Here is a 16205-nt window from a genome sequence, read left to right on the forward strand (position 1 = left end):
CAGGTGAAAATCTACTCTGGCTTTGGTCTAAAGGCACATTCAAATCACTGTTCTGCAGGGTTGTGTTCACACTTTAGGCATCTCCCTCTGCTTGCCCATCTGCCCTCCTGACATGTCACATAGCCATCCAATAACATCAAATCAAAGTACTTTGTGAAGTACTTGTAACTTAAATGCAGAACAGCTTATACTGAAACTGTATTTCTGAAGTTATTCATGGCTTTGTAAAAGCCAGGTAAAATCTGGAGTCTCCTTAATTCTGGCTATCAGAGGAAGTCTGTCTCAAGCAGGGTCTTCAGGCTTGCAAACGACTCTGCTCTGTGGCCGATTCCCTGGCTTCCTGGCTTCTCTCTCCTAGTCAGTGAAGTCTAACATGACTTCTTTGTTCTCCTAAGAGTTAAAAACCCATATAGGCCACCACATAGGCAACCTCCCTCCTCTCCACTCACCAGAGGTGATAAATTATTAAACAGTAAAATCAAAATAAGGTATAGTTATGGTCCATTTTGGGGGTATATGTAAGGTTGGCAAGAAACAATCTATAAGGGTACCTGAAGATTATTGATAGTTTATTTTGATTTTAAAAGAAATTCAGTATATAGCATATATTAGCATATGCCATTTCTCAGATAGCATGTACTCGCTTCTTAGACTAAAAAGTAAACCAGTCTTTAAACCAAAATAAAAATTAAACTCATTCTGTCAAAATTAATGGTAGACCCTCCTCTCTCAATTTTGGCAGTACATTTTTTACTTCACAATTTTTACTCATTTATTTTACAATGTTTATTATAATGATCCTTCTGTATATTGGCTTTTATGGATTTATATGAAGAAAAGGTATGCAAATGACTATGGTAGTATATGTAATTTCTTAAAGTAGCATTTTAATAATATTACTACCTATGTTATGATAATTAAGAATTACATGTTGCCTTAGTAAAAACATAGTCACTTATTTTGAAAGTATTCATATGTATTCTTTGTAGTTAGCTTCAAAAATCTGAGTTTATTCTTTCATCCATATCTTTGGTTTAAAAAATATGGATGAATGAGTAATATCTTATGTGAAGCTATATGAGACAGTTTAATATTTTATTCTTCCCAGATATTGTTTTCTTCTGTAGCATTGGGTGACAGCTGGATCCTCTGAATCTGATAGGATTACTCAATTGTTCACATGAATCATTACATATTTGGGGGGGGGGTTTATTTCATTTTTTAAATTATTTTTTAAGTAATTTTTTATTTTTCAATTACAGTTGACATACAATATTATATTAGTTTCAGGTATATAACTCAGTAATTAGACATTATATAACTTACTAAGTGATCATCCCGATAAATCCTGTACTCATACAATACCATATGTAGTTATTAGAATATTACTAGCTATATTCCCTATGCTGTACTTTACTTCCCCATGACTATTCTGTACCTACCAATTTGTACTTATGTATCCCTTAACCTTTTTCATCCAACACCCCTCCCTCCCATCTCGTAACCATCAAAATGTTCTTTGTATGTATGAGTCTGTTTCTGTTGAGATTGTTCATTTATTTAGTTTAGTTGTTGATAGATACATATTTATTGCCATTTTATTGTTCATATTTTTTATTCTTCTCTTCCTTCTCCCACCCCTCCTCCTCCTCTTTCTTCTGCTGCTTCTCCTTATCCTGCTCTTCTTTCTTCTTCTAGAAGCTCTTTAACATTTCATGTAATGCTGGTTTGGTGTGATGAACTCCTTTAGCTTCTTCTTTTCTGGAAAGCTTTTTAATGCTCTTCAATTTTAAATGATAGCTTTGCTGAGTAATCTTGGTTGTCGGTTCTTGCTTTTCATCAATTTGAATGTTTCTTGCCCATCCCTTTTTGCCTGCAAAGTTTCTGTTGAGAAATCAGCTGAAAATCTTATGGGAACTCTCTTGGAGGTAACTAACTGCTTGTCTCTTGCTGCTTTTAAGATTCTCTTTTGTCTTTAATCTTTTGTATTTTAATTGTGATGTGTCTTTGGGTTCTTCATGTTTGGGACTCTGTGCTTTCTGGGCTTGTATGTCTGTTTCCTTCATGAGGTTAGGGAAGTTTTCTGTCATTTTTTTCAAATAGGCTTTCAATTTCTTGCTCTGTCTTCTCTTTCCGGCTCCCCCAAGATCTGAATGTTGGTACACTTGAAGTTATCCTAGAGGCTCTTTTCGGTATCTTCATTTTTGGGTTCTTTTTTCTATCTGCTGTTCTGATTGGGTGCTTTTTTCTTCTTATATTCCAAATTGCTGATTTGATTCTCAGCTTTATCTAGTCTACCGTTGATTCCCTATAAATTATTCTTCATTCAGTTAATGTATTCTTCATTTCTGACTGATTCTCTTTTATGGTTTCCATGTCTTTCTTTATGCTGTTGAAGTTCTCACTAAGTTCCACTAGTCTTCCCCTAATTTCATTGAGCATCCTTATAACCAGTGTTTTGAACTCTGCATCTAGTAGATTGCTTGTCTCCATTTTGGTTAGTTCTTTATATGGAGTTTTGTTCTGTTCTTTCATTTGGGACACATTTCTTTGTCTCCACATTTTAGCAGCCTCACTGTGCTCGTTTCTGTGTATTAGGTAGAGGCGCTATGTCTCCTGGACTTGGTAGTGTGGTCTAATGTAGTGGGTGTCCTGTAGGGTCCAGTGGCACAGCCTCCCTGTTCACCAGAGCTGGGCTCTTTAGTTGCACCTGCCCCTCCTCCCCATGTGGACTTTGTACACACTCCTGTTGTAGTTGAGCCTTGATTGCTGTTGGCACTTCAATGGGAGGGATCTCCAGGCCAATTGGCTGCAAAGCACTGGCTACTACCACTGTGGAGGATCAGCTGTGCACTCATACCCCATGGAGCAGGACTCACTTCAGCAAGGCTGTGGTGCTCGCCGAGTCTGCCCCTTGAGTGTGTCACTTGTGGAGGCGGTTGGGTGGTATTTTGATGTGATCTGAAGCTGTCTACCATGTGCATTCGCTCTGGGGCCTCCCAGGAGGTGTAGGCCAATGTCAACTGCTGCCTGTGCCCTGCCTGGGGCTACTCTACATGAACTACAAAGTGATCTGCAGATGGCTGCTACTTGTGCTGAGCTTGGAGGTACCCAGGAGAGGCCAAGCTGCAAACTGAGGCCAGATGCTGCTTGTTTGGGAGATTTTAGGAGTGTCTGAAGCATGAGCCAAGACAGGCCATTCATATGGAAAAGCCACCAGAAGCACCTTGGGTGGGCCCACAAGTTGAGTGGGGTGGGGTCTCAGGGAATGACCAGGTTGAGGCAAACAGTGATAGCCAGATTGATGGATACTCAGACATGGCTCCCTCCTGCTGGCTGTGTTGGGGGAGGGGTCAGCAAAGGAATAATGGCTTCTGACAGCACTACTGGAAGAAAGCTGCCTCTCTAGCTCTCACCCTGATGCCAGGACTTATCTTCCTGGCACTGGAACCCTAGACTAAGGAGGCCTGGTATAAGGTTGGGACCCCTTCTCCTCTGAGGGTACTTCTGCAGCTAAAATATCCTCCCAATTTTTACCCACCGTCTATGGGTGTGGGACCAGCCCCTTCTTCTCTGTGCCCCTCCCACCAGTCTCCATGGGGCTTCTTTATATCCTGAGTTTGTAAAACTTCTATTCAGCTATAATTCAGGCAGTTCTGAATGATGGTTTTTCTGTAGTGTAGTTGTAGTTTGATGTGGTTGTGGGAGGATGTGAGCACTGCATTTACCTATGCTGCCATCCTGACCAGAAGCCAGTCATTACACCTTTTCATATTTAATGTGTAAGAGCCAGTTCTTCCATACTATAGTGACTGATTAAAGAAAAAAAAATTCAGCCAAGCCACAAAGTGATTAATGATTTTGATAAACCTGTAAGCTGGTAAGTGATGCCTGATTTCTAGAGGATGTAATAATGTACTCATCATAAAGAAATACATTGTCTTGATCTGCAGGGGTGCAGGAAATTGTCTTAGTTGAGTGTCAATTTAGTATAATTGAAGCACCCTAGAAACTAAATCAATGTCTCACATAGAATCTGAAATAACTTAATTCTTAAAAATGATAACAATGTAGTTATATGTTTATATTTGCAGTATAATGTCAAATTTTCCCTTTAATTTGCATGCACACCCTTTTGCTGATTTTGATCTTATATTTACTGGATCACTTATAGCTAGAAAGTAATTTTTTATGGCCAGCTTCTCTCTATTTGTCTGTGTCTTCCCCATCCCCCATAAAAAAACTATCTTGCTCCACTCATTAACTTTAAAATATTTGAAAGGTAAATTATAAGATATTAATATCCAAACCAGAGTTTATCTGGTTGATTTGGGCCAGTCATTTATAGAACATAAAATAACTAGTCAGAATGCCAGCATAACATGTTTTTTCAGGGGATTTGTCTGTAATTCTACACTTGCTTTTGGCCAAAAAGTTGAGAAGTGATTGCTGTAATTCTTTGTAACTTTTATCTCAGAATTCCCATTGAGTAATTTTAATGATTGTCTTTTTGTTAAAGTTGACAAAAAACATTTTAGTACACTTTTTCTAAATAGTGTTAACATAGAGAGTTTTACTAACTTGTTTGATTTTGATGGTTTGGCTGTTAGTTTCATGTTGGGGGATTATTTTGGTAAAGGACAATAAGTGTTAGCTGTGTTTGAAAGGCCTTCTTGGCTCACCATTTTAACTACTTTGCTATGACCTTTCACAGAATCCTGCTGCATCACAGGAGCTGGGAATTCTGATGCTCCATTGAGATCACAATGGAAAGTCTTGACTTGACGGGTAAGAACAGCACTGAAGGTGCCATCTTAACTAACTTAACTCGAAGCAGTGAGGCAGTCAAGGACCACGTGTCCTCAGAGCCGATCTCAACTTTTTCTTATCTGATGCATTCACCTTCCTTATTGATCAGGGAAGTGTGATAATTGTGTATTTTTTTCTTATCAATTTTACTATATTTTTAAAGTGGCATTTTAATCTCCATCATCAAGTAAGTTATTGCTTTAAAATCATGAATTTATATAAATTAACTGTTTCAAAGTTTCTAATTTGTTTCTCCATAGTAATATACTGTTGGTGAAAAGTCAATTTATTCAAGTACTGAATATCTAGAGGTTACATAACTAAATAGTAAATCGGTCTATTCCCCAAAAGCTATTTTTGTACTGCTTTATGTTTTAATTGAAATGTTGATCAGTATCAAAGCATTAAGGAGGGTATTTTTTACCTAACAAAAATAATAGAGGAATGTATAGCAGCACCATGATACTGTTTTGAATGTGAAAACCACCCAATGAAGGGAAAGTTGAGATTATAAAATATATACATGTGACGAATTACATCAAACTCTGAAACTCACAAATACTACGACTGTCCTCTTATATATGTTATTTTCAAAGTTGTTTCTTCAAGGAAAAACATTTTAATAGTTTCAAATATGGTAATAATATATTACGATTAATTTTAGTAATGGTTACTTAATGCATTGAATTTTCTCATTTGAGAATAAAATGTATGATTGCTCTACTGATGGCTAAACACTTTATGGTGAATCGATGATTTATAAGACCTGTGAATTTGATGTAAATTAAAATAAACAAATACAGTAAAAGGTGAAAGATTTATACCATCTGAAGAGAAACGAGACTATAAAAAATGAACAAATATAGAAAATATGGTTTAGTTGAGTTTCCAGGGCATGAACTTATTCTTTAATTTTTGATTAATTGAAAATTAATCTTAAATATTTTCTATTTTAAATATTTTTATTGGTTAGCTTATTAAATTTGTTTAGAATATCTGTGCTGCTTGTTTTAGTAAATATATGACTGAATGCTGTTTTAATAATGTGAGCATAAATACAAGGCCTATGCTGAAGGTCACCTGGGTAGGATTGTCCACATAGTAACAATGTATGCAGTTTAGTTTGAATGTGTATTTACATTCAAAGGAATTTTAACACCCAAGAAAATCTTAATGCCATTGAGAAGATTAGGACTTAGTTACCACTTTTTCTCCTTTCTGTACTGTCCTTTAAGGAAAAGTTAAGCTAGACAAACACATTCTAGATTTAAGAATGCCAGTGAGCATACAGTTGATTATGGTTTTACTGGATCAGCAAAATGGACTGTAGAATACTTAAATATTGATACTAAAATTTCAAATAAGAGAGTTGAGCATAATGAGATTTAAAGAATCAATTTATAGCAGAATTCTGAATTTGCTGAACTTGAATACATGTAAGTCAAGCAGGATACTATCTGACCTGTTCAGAAAACTAAATTGTTAATCATTTGTTGATGACAGTCTTGACTTTTAAGTAGCTGTCTGATTATGATTTTTGAATGTTAATCAGATTATTTCAATAAAATATTTTATATTACAGTATTTAATCAATAAAAATATTATATTGACTAAAATTATACTAAATAAAAATATTTTATTTATATATTAATATCATATATTATCCATAATATAAACAGAAATTGACAAATTTAAATTGCTGATAAAATTTAAGAAAATGAATTAAAAATGACTAACAAACACCATATGCTGCTAGCTTACATGTATATTCATGTTAAATGTTGTGGTAACTAAGAAATAGAAAAGATGGCATTCAAAACCAGCAATAATTTAGGGAAAAAGTCCTGGAAAGTGTTTTGTGGCAAAAGGATGCTAGGGCCCAATAAATCTAAGGAGACATGTTATATCATTCAGCTTAGGCAAAGTTGTGTGTCATTACCCCAGGCATTCCCAGTGTTAGTGGTTCACTCAGGTTTACATTCCTGGTGAGTCTGCTGCCACTCTGCTCCATGTCCTCTTTGTTCCCGGACCAAAGCTGAAGGCGCAACCTGTCTGATCATCTAGGATGGGCAAGTTTTGTGGCAGAAGGAGAAAGGGATGGTGTAGAATGGTGACTCTTTAAACTGCTGCTTGAAAGTGGCATGTCACTACCCTTTATGTTTCCTTGGCCAAAGCATGTCACACAAGGCCAACCCTCATGTCACGGGGTAGGAGTGGCCTTTTAAGAGGGGTGGAGTAGGGAAAGGCTGATAGGGAGGCGCCATGCATATTTTCACTATAATATCTAATAATACAAGTAACCCCATTTATAGCTCTTCTAGAGAGACAGAGTACACATAGTATATTTAGCTTCCAAGAAGTTCCACAGTAAATGTATCTGTTTAACATGTAAAAATTATTTGACCATGAATCCTTTTGTTGTTACATGGAACATAGTGAGCTGTTATACTCTATCTGTGACAAGTTTTAAGGAATGAAGAATTGATATAATTCAAGAGTTTCTTGATGTTTTTGAACATTAGGACTTTTTTCTACCGTGTAGTGAGGGTCTGTGGTATACATAATAGACTTAAATTATAGTTTTTGTAAGTTTTAAAACAAATGAAAATTACTGTGGACCCTCTTTAGTTTATATCCAGAATTAGAGAAGGGAAGTAATAATACTCATAATAATTTCTTACCTATGTTTAGTAGGTTTCAGCACTTTAACAAATGTTACCAAATTGGATGTAGGTAGAGAATGAGAAAGTGGGTATTTTGCTTTCCCTGTAAAATATAATAACTTTACCAGATAACAGTACCCAAGTACCTCCTCTTAAGATCAATTTGAATAATCACTCTAGAGAGAAAGAGTTTCTACTGTAGGGAGGGTGGCAGTCGTATACTAGGAGTTTTCTCAGGTACTCCACCTGAGGGCGTATTTACTGTACATTGCTTTATTGTCTCCTAAGTGTTCTAGAAAATTGCTAGGCCCGTAGAACTCTTCAGCCAATATTGATTTGATTAGTTCCACAGGCATTATAAAACATTGCTACCAGACCTGTGTGGATAAAGATGATGTAAAAATCTAGGAGTATAGAAACAATGCTTTTTTTGATAGTTTTTAGTTCCTTTTGATTAGGGGAAAGAAATATTCTTAGACATCTGTGGATTCAGAGAATGAATCATAGGAATCATAAATCCTAGATCTGGCACTTTTTAACTGAAGGAATTTGGACAATCATTTAACCTCTCTGAAATTTTGTGTTGTTCTCTTAATATGGGATAATGGTATCTACCTTGTAGGATTGTGATAATAAATGAAGTAATTCTGTCAAGTGCTTCCCATGTGCCAAGCGTGATACACTCACTGCCTGGCACATGGGAAGCACTCAAGAAGTAGTACTTTTAAAAAAGAAAAATATGATCAAAATTCAGGAATTTTGAATGCATTAATAAAATACCTTTAAAACATCTGACAGTATGTGTATGTCTAAAGTGTGTGTGTTTATATATAAACACATACACATATCTGCCTCCAAAAGTTTTAAAAAATTGTTCTGAATGCATAAGAATCTTTGTTTTCTTCTATAGTTCTACTAAAAATTGGAAGTGGCTTTATTTTAATCAATGAATGGGTGAATCCTATAGAAATATTAGCCACCCTATAATCTAATAATTCACTTCTTGCCACTGAGAATGTAAAGGTCCTAGGGAAAGAGTGATTTCAAATGTGGATGTATGGCCTTTACTCTGAATATCAATGAGGTCAGCATCAAAGAAAATTTACTCGTGTGTACCCTAGACAGAGATCAAACCCTCAACCTTGGCATATCAGGACGATTCTTCAGCCAACAGAGCTACCCGGCCAGGGCTCAAAGAAATAAAATTTTATGTCATCTTGTGGCAACATACAAAAACAGGAGCTAGTGGCACTGACATTTTCTTCACCACATAGAGCAAATGCTGTTGGGTTTCTAAAGAATCAACATTTCAATTTTCAGTATTTTTCTGTTGTTATTTTCCAGTGAGGGTTAAATTGTTTAGACTCCTTTGAGGCCTTCTCTGTAGACACTGTCCCATCATACTGTCAGAGTCAGGCCCAGCATGGCGATATCTTACAGTGCAAAGCTTTATGCAGTTTCTAAAATGAAAATTTCATTTGTTAAATTTAGAATCTCATGTATATAAAAATTTAGGGGTGGGCTGTGAATTATTCTTCAAGTTGGCCTAGTCCTTTTTCTTTTTTAAATGGATCATCTTTGTAACAATCATTTAGCTGCATTATCACTAGAGTAAAACTACCTCAAAAATATAAGCTTCTCATTTTTAGAGATTTTGTAGTGTGTGTGGGCTGTCATAAGAAAATACCAAAGACTGAATGGCTTAACACATCTCCCCCCGCCCCCAATTCTGGAAGCTAAAAGTCCATGATCAAGGTGTGGCAAATTCTGTTTTTGAGAGTATTCTCACATGGCCTTTTCTCTGTACATGAGAGAGAGCACTCCTTGGTGTCTCTTCCTCTTCTTCTAAGGGCACCAGTTCTATTGGATGATGGCCCTAACCTGAAGGCCTTACTGAATTAACCTTCACCTACTTACAGGCTCTATCTCCAAACACAGTCACACTGGGGTTTTGGGTTCTGACATATGAATTTGAGGGCAACCAATTCGGTCTATAAAAGAGGTAATTGTTTTTCTGTACCAAAGAGTTAAATGAAAGCTAAAAGAAAATACTTTCTGTATTATTTAATATATAAATAAGAAAACCTGGTTTATTATAGTCATCTAAAATTCTAAAAATGTCTTTGGATCTTGGAGGTGGGAGACATTTGAAATTACCGAAATGATATTTCTTTTACTTCGAAGTCACTGTGCATGAAAATGAGTTTCTTATAAGCAAAAATATCAAGTTGAAAAACTTGAAAACCAGAGTGCTTTGTATAATGAAGGAATTACATCATTGTAAAAATTAATTTCTATGTGTATTCATTGTAAGAATAGAATGTATCTGGAAGTTAGGTTGAGGAATGAGACAGTTATTCTTGAGTTATGATTATATTTGTTTCTGCTTACTTATAATCAAGCCATTTCACATTTACCAAGACAGTATTCTTTTACTTTGTGAATCAATTGTGAATTCAAACAGAGAATGATATATACTGTACTTAAGATATTGGTAAACAGAAAGAAAAGGTTATGTATTTCAAATAATGCCAGCAGAACTCAAGAAGTCCTAAATCTGTTATATCTACCTGTTTATTATCCTGCCTCCATCCCTTTTTTAAAATTCCCTTTTTCCTTCTTCCTTCTGATAAGGGCTATTCAGTCAAGTAATGGTTGCTTGATTTTCAGTAATCTAAATGCAATTCATTGAATTATAGTACTCTTTCTGCTTGTAGTATGCTTGTTGTATTGGGTGAGTCAGTTGATGGATATTTGGGATAAGTGATAGGTAAATAATGCATTTACTTATTGGTTATTGACATAGACTCAACTAAACTTAGTTTTATCTTTGAACTTTAAAAAAATATGGGTATTATATCTTAGGATAATTTCAATTTCTGGTGATTTGATGCCTATCTAATACAGAAAATATGCATATAATCAAAAAGAAATAAACCTTTCTGACTTAAACACTTGATTGGTAACATTTATCATTTCACTTTGTATGTTTATAGACTAAAGGATAAGCTGTTGAGCAATCTTCTAGTTTTTGGATGTCACTTTAATTTGGTGGTTGAAATCTATCTTAATTTTTTCATCTATTATTGATTTCAGTTTTTCCCAAAAACTATATACAGACTGACTCAAACTCATAGCCCTGTATATAATGCATTTTAGCAGTGCTTTTCTTCTCAACAGTGGGATCAGTCTACTGCTTGTGAAATTTACTGGTTAAGGACAGTATAAATAAGTTCAGGAATGACTCACTTCATGCTTTAATAATTACTACTCTGAAAGGTAGTGGGTGAGTTAAGTATTTTTACATTGAAGACTGTACGTCCTCTGATCTCTGTTATAGAGAAGTGTGGTTCCCCAGGAAAGTAAATGAATATAATGGGACAAATTTCTCATAACATTTCTCTCAGAATTTCTGTGCAGTTTAGTATAAAATATGTGCAGCATCTCCAGGATATTCTGTATATGCACATATAAGTGCTGTATGTGTGAGTGTACATAGAGTTTTTTCGTATAGCCTCTTTGAGAAGCTAAGGGACTTAAATTTACACTACAGAATATTTTCTTTTTGGCTGTATCCCCAAAACCTAGGTATGGTGTCTGGTATATGGAAGTTGCTTGCTAAACATTTGGTGAGTCAATATTACAGGAGTTTACATTTTATTAACTCTGTATTCCATTGAACTTGGTGTTAATAAGCATCTCCTGGTATACCTGGAAATAATTATTTTTCCCAGTCTGAGTTCAGGGAGAGGAATGTTCTTGAAAAATAATTCTCTCTCTTTAGGGGGGATAAATGGTAATGGAAAAAATACAATTACAAAAGGAAAGATCCCTGACCGATGTGGCTCAGTGGGCTGGGCGTCATCCCGAACACCAAAAGAGCGCCAGTTCGATTCCTGGTCAGGGTACATGCCTGCATTGTGGGTCTGGTCTCCTGCTAGGGCACAGATAAGAGGCACCCAATTGATATTTCTCTCATACATTGATGTTTCTCTCCCTTTCTTCCTCCCTCTCTTTCTCCCTAACAATAAATAAACAAACAAGTGAAAAAAAGGAAAAAAAATGTTACTCTGTGCCTTTAAGTTTATAGTTAGTACTTTAATCAGTAAATGTTAGCCGGTTTAAGAACTTAAAATGAGCAGCAAAATAATTCTGGGTACCTCTTGGCTCATTTGTAGGGTACACTTATTCAGCAAGCGTTTGTTAAGACATGTAAGATCTTTGCCAAGTGCTTCTCCAACACTCCATCACCAGCCCTGTGAGTGAAGCACATGTGAAGGTTGTGAGAGTTAAGGTAGGGAACTGGTTCATGCTCAGCTTTAGGAGATGCTATATGGTGCCAGAATTCAGTTAATGGGTACCAGAAAAGGTTGACCAAAGTACACTTTTAGGTATTTTATTCTAGCAGGATGGGGTGGAGTATTTTCAGGGTATTTCTTTATTCAAATTGATCTGTAAAGATGATACATATGATTATTGTGTTTGGGGTTTATGTTGACTTTTATAATAAATAGCTTAGTTTAGTTTGCAATGTTCTTCATCTGCTGTGGTATATTACTCTTGAAAAAGTGGATGAATTGTGTAATTATTTCAGTATTCCTTAGTTTTTACTATAGACCATTTATTACCAAGTGTCTCTTCATGGCAGAAAGACTGTACTTCAGGTAATGTTTTAAGGTACTTAAAACTATTACCATAGGCACTACAGCACACAGGTTTCTTTTTTTTTTTTTTCTGTTCTTTTATCTGTTCTATTTCAGTTGTCCCAATTTTTCCCCCTTTTGCCCCCCTCCACCCAGCCCTCTCTAGCCCACAGCCAATCCCCTCTCCCTTGTCCGTGTCCATGCTTCACTCATACGTGTCCTTTGACTAGTTCCTTCCCCTTCTTTCCACCATTCCCCCCTATAAGTCTGTTCCATGTTTCCATGTCTCTGGTTCTATTTTTCTCATTAATTTATTTTGGTCATTAGATTCCTCTTATAAGTGAGGTCATATACAGTATTTGTCTTTTGCTGATTGGCTTATTTCACTTAGCATAATACTCTCTAGTTCCATCCATGCTGTAGCAAAAGGTAGGGCCTCTTTCTTTATTTCTGCTGCTTAGTATTTTATTGTGTAAATGTACCACAGTTTTTTTAATCCCCTTGTCTGCTGATGGGCACTGGGGCTGTTTCCAACACTTAGCTATTGTAAATAGCACTGCTATGAACATAGGGATCTGTACGTTCTTTTGAACTGGTGTTTCAGGTTTCTTAGGGTATGTTCCCAGCAATGGAATCACTGTCATAAAGCAGTTACATTTTGATTTTTTTGAGGAAATTCCATACACTTTTTCACAGTGTGTACCAGTCTGCATTCCTACCAACAGTGTCCAGCTGTCCTCACCCTTTTTGGTACCAGGGACTGGTTCCTGGAAGACAATCTTTCCACGGTTAAGGGGTGGTTGGGGAGGATGATTTCAGGATGATTCAAGTGCATTACATTCAAGTTCACCTCCTGCTGTGTGCCCTGGTACCTAACAGGCCTGACCAGTACCTGTCTGAGGCCTGGAGGTTGAGGACTTCTGCACTAGGGTTCCCTTTTCTCCACATCCTCACCAGCACTTCTTTTTTGAACAACGTTTAAATAATAAAATCTACCTTTGATGTGGTGAAACCTGTGCTAAGCATTAGTTATGAGACACTAATTGCAATGAAGAATGCCAGGTTAGAGAGATGGTGAGACCCCCACGATGTGAGGTGTGTGCATGTGTGGAATACTGTGAGCCCTTTTATCCATCCAGGCACCACCTGGTTGGACATGTGCATGACACTCTGAACCATGGCTTCAGTACAGTTTTTGAATATCTGTGTTTTCAGTATTATTAGGGTTACCAAAGGTATATTATATTATAAAAGAGACAATAGAGAAACATTTGAAATGAGCAGCTCCTGTCAGCCCCCTTCTTAAATAAGAAACTGCTTTCTATAGCTTTAGTCAGTCCTGCCGTTCGATGAAGCATACAGCTCATGTTTCAGTTCCTTTGGTGAAGTGAACACTTAAAGGAATGGTAAAGGTTTCAGGTTTGAAAGTTTAGTTCTTCCTGTTAAAATGATGGGTGTGGACTTCCTTTATTATTCACTGAGAGCTTCACTTTTTAGAGAACATAGATAAATCTTTCTAATAAGGCTGTTATGTCTCTTGAGTTTTTACTTTACTTAATGATTAAAATCATGAAATTTTTTACCAGTTATTTGTATTATAATAAAATACTTCAGACAGTATAGTTTATAATGTGCCTGTGGAAAAATACTTTAGAACTTTTACTTTGGAATGCTAATAAACATGTATAGGCAGAAACTTAAAGGTCTCCTTGTGAAAGATTTAAGTGTATTACCTTCTTCTTTTGAGCTGTTGCTTTATCTCAGAAGCATGGGCTATGGAATCAGATGGACCCAAGACTCAGTCTAACTCAGCTGTTTATGTGGTTGGGCCAGTGGAAAGTGACTTAGCTTCATTGTGCAATGGGATGAATACCAGTCACGTAAGATGGTTATGAGGATTAAAAGTGCTGGAGGGTGCAATAGTAACCCAGCACAGGGCAGGGCTGCTAAGAAATGTGTTTGTTATCAAAAAGAACAGTAGGTCAGAAATGGCATTTGACTTTTTTGTTGCTTAACTGTTCCTTGATACTGAATTTGAAGTATGTTATTGTCTCCCTTCATAAAGAGGTAAATGTCTGCCTTCAAATTGCACATCTTTATTGTATTGGAAGTTGAATTGAATTGAATTCTGGATGGATTTGCTTTAAATCATTAGGAAATAATAACATTTACTTTTTATATTGTTAGATATATTAAAATATTTTCTACACAACCATATGTGATAGAAGTTTCATTTTAATTATACTTTCCCCAATTAATTTTACAAGTTTATTAAAACCCAGTCAAAACTGAAGTACATGAAAATATTAGGAGATAAGCCATCATTCAGTGGATTATAGTTATATTAGGAATATTATTGCCTCATACTATTGGTATTAATGAAATTATTACCCCAAACAACAAGTAAATTATTTTTATAATTGGCATAATTTTCTTCAGAGACTATCATTATTTTAACAAAACTAGGAATCTGTATTATGAATTCTTAATGAATTTTAAAGAATGAAAGTTATTTTCATAAATTGATTATCTCAACATGATAGCTATAATTTTTTTTAATTAAACAGCTAATTCACTTAGGACCTAACTGCTAAGTTTATTCATAAACTAGAAAAGCCATATTTTCCTTTATTTTAGGTCAGTGGTTTAGTATGTCACAATTAATTGATCCAAGAGAAGAAAATATTTTTCTACATCTAAAGAAAATTCTACCTCAGCGAAAGTATTTACTTTCTAAAAATTTTCATGCACTACAACTTGGTCTCTTTAGTATCAGTAACTTTCATTTATCAGTTTTGACTCTCTGCAATTAATATGTGTAAACTTGTTTTGAAGATAATTTAGTACCATCTATGAGAATATCTTTCTTCTGAAAGCTGCTCTATAAGTTAACATGTATTTGTTACGTGTTTGTGCTTTTATAGAAATTTTGCGTTTTCATGGCTGAATGTGTGAACATTGTAACCATCACCAGCATGGATTTTATAGGCTTAAGTTATATACTTTTTCAGTCATTAGCATATATTGAAATTCCAAACCATTCTTGCCCACCTGTTCGCACTTCTTCAGCTCTGTTGTATTCCCTTTTAGAACATGGACTTACTATACTTTTCTCACTGGAAAAATGTTCAGTTTAAAGATAAAGTACTGTATTTTGCCATGTATAATGCATACTTCTTTGCCCAAATTTTGAAGAAAAAATAAGGATGCACATTATACATAGGTAGTAAATAATTCCAAATCTATATAAATGTTTTTAATTATTTTATTTATGCTTATGTATTAAAAGTGTGAGTGTAGAAAGCAATAATAATGTCTATATGCAAAATAATACCCCAGAATACAATAATTGGTTTTGTTTCTAAATATAAATAAATAAATAAATAATTGAATTTAAAAATTAAAACGAAAGTTTTTTTCCTTGAATATTTGGGCCAAAAAGGTGGGTGCGCACTATACACAGGAGCACATTGTACATGGCAAAGTATGGTAATTACTTTCTTTTCTTCTGTGTGTTTACCTGGTAAATATTTATTAGAACTACTGTGTGCAGTGTGTTAGACACCATCAGGGTCATGGTGTGATGCGAGAAGGCAAAAATCTAAGTAGGCAGAGCAAGGAGAGAGAAACAAATGTCATTAAGAGTTCTGAGGAAGACCTTAAATCCCAGGTAGGAGTATCAAGGAAGACTAGGCAGAGGAGGAAATACAGAAGTCTGGAGAGATGAACAAGCCCCCCTGCCATTGGGATGGGATGTACTTGAATGTAAAGGTAAAATGGGAAACTGGTGGAAAGCCAGGGGTAAGAGAGCCTTGAATGTCTGGGTGAGTTTACATTTTCCCTCCCTAAAGGCAGGTAAACCACTGAAAATTTTCAAGTAGACTATAGAGGTGGGATGGGTTGTAAGGGAAAAGAGGCAGACATTGGAAGGATTGATTTGGGGGCTTTAACTCTTCTGGGTAAGAAGAAATTTGTCCTTCTAATAGGGTTTGAGAGTTGTAAATGGTACCACTATGACAGAGATTATGAAGGTTATACCCTGTATTGAGATACTTGGGGAGATATATATATATATATATATATATATATA

At 35.6% G+C, this 16205-nt stretch overlaps 1 protein-coding gene across 12 annotated transcripts in view; it reads left to right on the forward strand.

Moving 5' to 3' along the window:
• The window catches only part of BBX (BBX high mobility group box domain containing), a 257308-nt gene that overhangs the window by 98018 nt on the left and 143085 nt on the right, over window positions 1-16205 (forward strand). For all 12 annotated transcript variants that reach the window (XM_053918337.2, XM_045186058.3, XM_024578149.4 and 9 more), the window contains one exon: window positions 4715-4788. The gene's annotated coding sequence lies outside the window, so the exon portion shown is untranslated. The remainder of the gene's footprint in view (window positions 1-4714; window positions 4789-16205) is intronic.

The sequence above is a fragment of the Desmodus rotundus genome, chromosome 2 (genome assembly GCF_022682495.2).
Source record: "Desmodus rotundus isolate HL8 chromosome 2, HLdesRot8A.1, whole genome shotgun sequence".
Lineage (NCBI taxonomy): Eukaryota > Metazoa > Chordata > Mammalia > Chiroptera > Phyllostomidae > Desmodus > Desmodus rotundus.